Consider the following 8873-nt stretch of genomic DNA (forward strand, 5'->3'; position numbering starts at 1 on the left):
ACGGCATCACAGAAGGGACATAATCAGGGCAGCCAGGGGTAATTTCTGCATAGAAACCACTAAAAGTGCTTATTGCAGCGCCAAAAAGCGAAACCATAAGCACATTTAAAAGGTGTCATTCTGACTTTAAGCGGCAATTTTTTGCGCCCCAAATGAAGTGCTTATCTGCAAAGTGTTGGAACTTCAAAATTTATTTGGATTAACTTATGGAGTTCCGACGTCATTTTGGCTGCCTTTTTTTTTGTGGCAGTGAATATTTCTGATGTGTGCTCTAAACTGTCCCAAGTCCACTCTCCCCGAGTTTCCTAACTTTTGTCTTTTTAAAATTTAGCGAGGGGCTAGATTCTTCTCCCCCAAGTAGTGAAGCTACAACAAGGTTTAGACACCTGAAATGAATTGTACCTCACTGTTATCCCCACTCTGGCTCAGATGCTTTCCACACCAAGTGATCCTGGTCACTTTGCATGCTTCCGAAAATCCACCCCCTCACCCCCCCCCCCCCATTCTTATCCAACCCTTATTCCTTTCCCTACTCGTACTGCAACTGGCGCCTGGAGCAACCTTGCACTTCCCTCTGCTAAATAACAAGCACAGGATGTCTGCCGGATCTTAGCTACTAACATCTGCCAACGACGTGCCCAGAACCACTCCATGTTTTAAGAATGCTCGAATCAATTACCGTGTATTGTACCCGGGAGCACCCTTACATTCATGAGAGGGCATTTCTCATAATATTTTAATTAATTTTTCTGGCCGGCGTCACAGTCAGTTACCCCACGATTTGTGCGTATGCTTAGATACTTGTATATCTCACGTCTAAATACCTTCCAATCCCGATGTATAATCATTGGGGCCACCACTAAAAACTGTATGAAATGATGTCTGCAAGCATGGTTAGAGTCCTAAAACCTCCGCCTTCATTGAACGCATCTTCGCCAATGTCACCTCTTTTCACCCTTATGCTTCCTCCCACCCTTAGAGAGTGTGGAGATAGTGGTCTCAGACTCAATGGAGATGTCCTCGACTGACCGTCACAAGCGCAGCCAGACTCCTTTGCTGTCCAAGCTCCCATTCCATGGGTTTCGTAGCTTAAGCCCTAAGCTGGCACTAGCAGGCTATGGCTTCAAAGCTGAAAGCATTTTCATCTTCCTGTATTAAAATCATTTGCTTCTCTCTCTTCCATTCTCATATCGCATACCATTGCAAACCATGGCCTTGCACATTTAAAACCTATTTGGACACAACTGTTTCACTCGAAAAATTAGCGGTGTGAATAATGCCCTCTTCAGGTCTATTGCATTCGAGCAGTGATTTAGTTTTCAGGATGAAAATACTTCTCTTCACAAAATCCGCTTAACTGATTGTCTCCATTTCAAACGATAAGGCAATATGTAATAATCACTCATTATGGCATTATGGTTAGCCGTCGTTAATTCACCAGTTAACGAAAACACGTATGGCCAATCACTGTTTCAGTATCATGGTTCAAAATAAGGAAAACTTTGCCAATAGAAGCCTGCTTTCAACGTGGTGTCCTCCATAAAGAGGTTCCATCTTTCAAAGGTCAGTTAAATAACTTGAGATGCCTACATGGAGCCAATGCTTTGTAATAAAATTATATCATTCCTGCATTGACGTGTGTTTTCTGTCATTCCAACTGATTACACTATTGTTCAATCCTGTTTTGTAAGCTGCTGCACTTATGCATGCATACTGTATGTGCCAATGCATGCTTTCGCTATTGACCCAACAGTTGTTTGCTGGTGTTTCCTGTGCAGTTTCATGATGAAATAAATTGAATGGGCATTTCTGGCGCTTCTCTGGAAATGAGCTTGCGACCTCACCTGGCGTACTTCCTGTGTTGTCGACAGGAAGATGACCAACAAGACACCCACGCGACGACAGCACTCTAGATGGAAACATTGAGAAAGAAATATATATATGGAATACGAAAAGATGGAAGTTCTCAAATATAAATTCATACAAATGATTTTCAACCATGCTACACACGTACTGCATACGCACTTGAAATTACGAATATTAGTTCACCCCACACCAAAGTTCTGTCATTAAAAAATGTAGTGAAAATGGAGGGCCACATCTAGCTGCAATCCATTTCGATATGTCAAAAGATTATCATATTATGCACGAAAGTAGTGCTTACCTTGAATATTTATTAAAGGATGCTGTAACAGGGCATTTATGCAGCCAAAAGAAACTTTTACTCACGTATATTGAGCTCCGGACACACCTACCCAAAATTAAGTACACCATTAAATGTTTTCGGGTTACACTAGACAGATAATTTGACTCCAAGCCACACGGTGATAACTTAAGCCCTGAGCTGGCACTAGCAGGCTATGGTCTCAAAGCTAAAGGCATTTTTATCTTCCTGTATTAAAATCATTTGCTTCTCTCTCTTTCATTCTCATATCGCATACCATTGCAAACCATGGCTTTGCACATTTAAAACCTATTTGGACCCAACTGTTCGACTGGAAAAATTACCATTGTGAATAATGCCCTCTTCAGGTCTACTGCATTCGAGCAGTGATTTATTTTTCAGGGTGAAAATATTTCTCTTCACGTAATCCTCTTAACTGATTGTCTCCATTTCAAACGATAAGGCAATATGTAATTTATCACTTATTATGGTTAGGCATGCTTGTGATTTTAATATGACACGAAAAAAATGTTAATTTAATAGTTAACGGAAAAACATGTGGTGAATCACTGTTTCAGTACCATGGTTCAAAATAAGAAAAACCTTGCCGATAGAATTCTGCTTTCAACATGGTGTTCTCCACAAAGAGGTTCCATCTTTCAAAGGTCACTTAAATAAGTTGAGGTGCCTACATGGAGCCACTTCTGTGCATAAATAGGACCTACCATATAGACACGCACCATTCTAGTTGAGTAGCTTTGGAGCTCTCTGTAGATGAATCTGGGAAAGAATAAAAACCTGGTACCCTTTCTTTTTCTAATAATGGGTCCAATGCATCAAGAAATGAGATTTTGAAATGTTTAATGTGAAACACAACAAACCTATTTACTTCAATATTTTACCAGAAAAACAAAGTAAACCTTCTTTATGCTAGCCAATTCCTCTGCTGTGTCACATCTCCACTTTTTTGCTTGCCAGTTTGCTTCTGGAGCCTCTTTCATCTGCTCTGCACCTCCCTAAGTGCCTTCGGCTACTGTCCTTGTCACGCAACCATGTCATGATGTAACGCCACGGTTGTATGCCAAATGCTTTAGCAAGCTGCCGGAAATATCACAGGGCAGAAACTGGGGCCATGCTCTCATCACCGAATGCGTGAACTGCATCTAAAATCATAATTAGGAGATGTGTATTCAAAAACGTCCTTTCTTTCCTGTGCACAGTCGGACTAGTTGGGTAAACCACTCAGTGGACTTTTGCCTTCGCTTCTGGGGTCTTTCGAGCACAGGGTGTGAAATGCATCCTTATCGCTACCTAACATATCGACATACGTGGCCCAATCTGCAGCATGCATCTTTTCCAAGTCTCTTCAACAAAAAAGAAAGAAACATCATTGAAATAGCTACCTAGATCTCATAAAATCACGCACGTCAACTTAAGTAAGGAAAGCGCAAAGCAAAACATGGCCGCATTCAATTAAACATACAATGTACCTTATTAGCTTTGTCTGCCAGGTGTTAAAAAATCAGCAGAGGTAAACGGAATTCCCAGTTTTGCTTCAGAATCATCTTTAACCGCAGAATTGCGAGCGGGTGTGAACTCCGGTGAATTTGGGTGCCCTTCCTCGCCAGTTCAAAAACCAGGCTGTTCAGAGAGAAATTAATAGAACATTTGGAATGGGCTGCTGGGAAAGAGCGCAGGAACAGGGACAAGAGAAAAGAAGTTGTTTGTTTATGTTTGTTTATTAGGGTTTAACGTCCCGAAGCAACTCAGGCTATGAGGGACGCCGTAGTGAAGGGCTTCGGAAATTTCGACCACCTGGGGTTCTTTAACGTGCACTGACATCGCACAACACACGGGCCTCTAGAAGAGGAAAGAAGACGATGGGACGGGCAGCGCCTGTCCCGTCGTCTTCTTTTCTCTTGTCCCTGTTCCTGCGCTGTTTCCCAGCAGTATGTACCACCTCGCTCAACACGCCGTTTTACTGAAATTTGGAATGAGCCTAGGTGGCAGATGACGTTTTAGCTGCAAATTGTACGACAAATTAGCGTTCCACTCAAATGTCAGTTATTCGCTCTTTAAGACTCTTTACAACTGCACAGAAATAGATGCTACAGGAAAACTCAGGATGCACTACATCACCCATACCCGCCCATATGCAACGACATAAACATTGCATGAAGAAACAAAATGACCCCGCCCTGCGAGTGCTGCACGATGGTATTGTTCCAGCGCCTAATGCACATCTTTATTTAAAGCAGCAGGTTACCTCGCGCACCTGTTATACTAACCCAAGTGTTTTCGAGCTCTCTAATTACACAAAACACTGCAGGAACCAAAAAATAAAAAAATCTTATCTAATTTTTCAGTACTCAAAAACGGAGAGGGAAGCCAGACATAGTCTATCATGAACTTTTTCTCGTGCTCTGTGAAATAAAGTGAGACAAGCAAGCATATTGAGAACAGAATATATAAATTTTTTCCCATTCCGACGCGACAAAAAAAAACAGAACAAAGAAAGGCATTGAGGTAATAATATAGAAAAATTCTTGTAGTAGTTAGTTTTTGTTTGCTTGGTTCTAAAATCTCTGCACCGATTTGACATACGAACTGCAAAAGAATGCTGCTTTGCATCCGAAGCTGGACTGAAACTGCACCGCGTGAACACACACCTTACACTCAGAAATCCTGGCTCGACACCCAGTGCGTTAACTCCCTTGTTTCTTTCCATGCATCCAAGACAACTATCGACTCACTCTGAAAGGCCTTGTGCACCCTGGGTGAACCCACGTGCCTGACCTTCGTCTGGATGCGATGCAGGTATTCTACACGAGCTCTGCAAAAATTAGCACACACAACGAAGAATCCTCTTGAAGCAGCTCATATCTCATGGCTGGAGATCTACCCTGCAACACACACACATCGAAAGTATCTAAGAATGAAGCCAAAGTAGGGTGTGAATTTAGGACTGTGAATTCCTTATGCTTGCAGACTGGGTAATTCAGTGTATGTGAGACCTATTATGTAAGAATTTTATAAATATAATTACACCCTCTCATCGCCAAAACCACCATTTGACACTTTCACTACACATACATCAGGATGATGTAAGAAGCATTTCTGATCTTCCTTCTCTGACCGATGTCCGAAGTCTATGTCATCCCCGCTAGGAGCTCCCTGTGTAAGCAGCACGTCTTCCGCTCTACCACGTCCCGGCAGGTTACTCTTCCTGGTCCTGACACTGTGCTCACTTAAAGCTCTATTAACACAGAAACAATGAAGATAGAATGCAGAGAGAAGTACGAATAGTTGACTGAAAGTAGTTTTATGCCAAAGCAAGTCATAGAGAGCCCGGTACGAATTCTCTTGAAGGAGAAGAAACCTGTAAGCGAATTAGTGATGCTGCTGTTTGTGATAGTATTTTGTGCAGACTATGTACAGATAATAAAGTGGAATGACTTTCGCCAAAATCTGGAATAGTGCCTCTTTTAATTAAAAAGAAGCCGTGCTTTCCATGCTGACAAAGACTCCGCATGTGGCAACCGTGCACAGTCCAGTCTTCTACCTGTGCCCCTGTCTTTCTTAGATTTGTTCAATTTGGGCACAGGCCCAATGGACACTTTGATGCATTGGAAGCACGAACACTTTACGCAGCGTCAGCCATTGCAATGAAGGCCGGTTGCCTCAGGCTCAAGCCGGTGGGCAAATGGCAGCGGCGTCGTTATTGAGAATAGTCGAGAAACGGACCAGTGCCATCCTGAACTCGCAGTAACATTCTACAGCTTGGAAATCACAGCTTTCAAAATATTACAACAAACTGCAAAAAAGTTACAAGAATACGAGTAGGCAGAATCAGTGTTTTGAACATTGAGCTTTAAAGTTAAGGTAATCCAGGTACGTATTTGCAAATGACTTCAAAGTGACTGCCAAAAGCCAACCTAAAAGCATTTCACACAAGTTCGTAGAAATATACAAAAAATTTTTGCATGATCTGATACTATTGACACCGTGAATCTAAAGGAGTTCTAAAACACATTCAGAGGAGAGCACAACACGCTTAATCCCTACAGTGTGTTGCCATAAAAACCTGAGCCGAATAATACACTTCTGAATGCAGCAGAGAACCCACAATCACGTGCGACAACCAAATTTCACATGCTTAGCGCTCCAAATTTTCCACAAGTGCAAACAATGCCTAACAACAGAATCCTTACCTTTATACATTGGCAGGGGCAATGCTTGAACACTGTCGTGTGGAACTGTGCACCTTTAAAGAGAAAATAGGCGTCACTGCCAGAGCCTTTAATAAATCTTTCTTTAAACAGGCCAAGATGACAAAATTTCCAGTTTCAGAACAAGGCCTACTTTGCTTCTGCCAAACGCTCTGCTTAAAAGCTAGGAACCACAACTTAACACATTTCAAGCTCAAAACTAAACACGCAACTTTACACATCGCCGGGCACGGTCAGGCCAGAGCCAGGCCTCTCACAAACCAGGAAAAGTTAAAAGCGCCACATCTTTGCAGGCTACTAGGAGAGCCTACAGATAGGCATCAGTAATTTATAGATCACAGGTCTCCATTTCTACACTTCACAGTATGCAACACCATGCAATTTCTGGACTACCTAAGTGCTCACAGACTCACATTTTCCCCAGCTTTTCGATGAAGACAGTGATTGGCCCTTCGTTGGGCTCGAAAGTTGGCGAGCCGGCAGAAGAGCGGCAACCTTCCAGCGTGCAAAAAGTGACAAGAGGAGAGGGAAAAGCGTGAAGACACTGAAAATAACAATTTCACTAAAGATAACTCAACTTCTATGTAGCGCATTACCAAGTTCTTGCTGGAATATATTCGTAGAGCGGTGTGATTTAACATCTCAGGCATACCGCAACTTTATTAGATTCCCTTTAAGAAGCCTTTTATAGCCGTAACAGAGCCCACTTGATCGAGACATTTTCAAGTCTGGATTTTCTACAAACAACACAGCCTATGCAGATAGATCGCACAAACAGCCTCCCGAGCCTTCTGGCCTCTCCCTCACAATCTGTTCGTACCAAGGTTACTACTCCCACTAAGGTGTCCGGTTTCTGAAGTCAAGAACGGTACGTGACTGCCTCGCACCACTGACATCAGCAGTCATTGCCACCAAGGTGGCAGCCAGTGAATGAACGTCGTGCGGTATGAACGGCTTTCAGACTTAGTTTCTCGTGGGCGGATGCTTTGTACCGCAGCACTTTGTGGGCTGTGTACAATTGCGCAGATAATCAAAAGAGCGGGTGCATACTCTGCAATATTAGCCGGAAGCGTGAGGCAACACTACTACTGCACGACTGTGACTATACGTAAAAACGCCAGTTTGCCCAGCTATTATATTTCAGCGAGGTAAACCCCTGTCACTATATATTTCATCTCAGGGCAAAAAGTCAGCCGCCGAATCCCTCGACAAACTTATATGCGAAGATATTGTGCGTATGTCGGACGTGTAATCACCATCTTAATGGTCAGCTGTACACGAAATGTAACGAATATGTGACACTTGATTAGCAGATACCCTCGGTCCTTCCTGTGAAGACCATTCGCACAGGCAATGTAGATGGCAACATACTAATTCGGATCTGATAAAAAGGAAGCCTTCCAGATTGTGCCAGTGGCATTCCGAGCCTTTCCAAAGTGTGGTTCACGGCTTAAGCATAGGACTACTGCCAGAATCGTGGATATACTCTGTAGCCAAAATACTGTGTTCGTCGCCAAGAGTGTAGCTCCACACCCTGTGAGAACTTACTTTTTCAGTGAAGGATGGCACTTATAACTAAAAAATACCTCTTTGAGGTAGTAAAATGGCTTCTGCAATATAGTACTAACAATTTTGGCGGATGCCAGAAAACAGATGGATGCTGGTAACTAGTAAGCTGGTCAACTTAATTTGAATAGTTAATTTTTTAACGATTAGAGAAAGGCACTTGATTGCAAATGGAGATTTTGTAGCTGGCCATCAGCAATAGGCAAATCAGTTTTTAGAATTTCGAAAGCGCGATCACTGTGGGCACTGTGATTCAAAAAATTTCAAAAACTTCACGCGAGATTCGAAAATTGCCTTCTGGCAAAGCACACATAGCGACATCTGCTTTTGTACATCACTCCAAGGGGGCAAGACCATAACCACTGAGCCACTGCGACGGCCAGGTTTGAACCATTACGACACCAAGCAGTACAAGCGCTTGGTGTCGTAATGGTTCAAACCTGCCACAGTACAAGCGCTTGGCAGGTTTGAACCATTACGACACCAAGCGCTTGTACCGTCCTCTCTTTTGTCAGGACAGCAGCGTGGGCATGTTGGTTACTCATTTGTGATGGAACAGCAAAAAACACCGGGGGCAACATACATGTGCTGACTTACAACTCATTTTAATTTCGAAGAAACAGGGCTTCTTTTAACTTCTTCACACCCTGAAAACACATGGGTCACAACTATATTGTTAACGATATCATTTCTGATGGATGAGCTTCCTGCTCAAGGGTCTCAGAGTTTAAGACCTGCGACTTGAGTTCAGTAGAGGGCATGCCTGCGGGGCCTATGAGCACGTGATTTTTGAATATGTGAAATTCTCGAAAATCTGCTGAGCCACAATGCAGATAGAAATTGTGTCATCAAAAATTTAGATACTATAATATTGATGTTACGACTCACCAGCTACAAATAGAACTAGTTCTCTC

Source organism: Amblyomma mixtum, chromosome 3 (genome assembly GCF_055824585.1).
Source record: "Amblyomma mixtum isolate Tamu chromosome 3, ASM5582458v1, whole genome shotgun sequence".
Lineage (NCBI taxonomy): Eukaryota > Metazoa > Arthropoda > Arachnida > Ixodida > Ixodidae > Amblyomma > Amblyomma mixtum.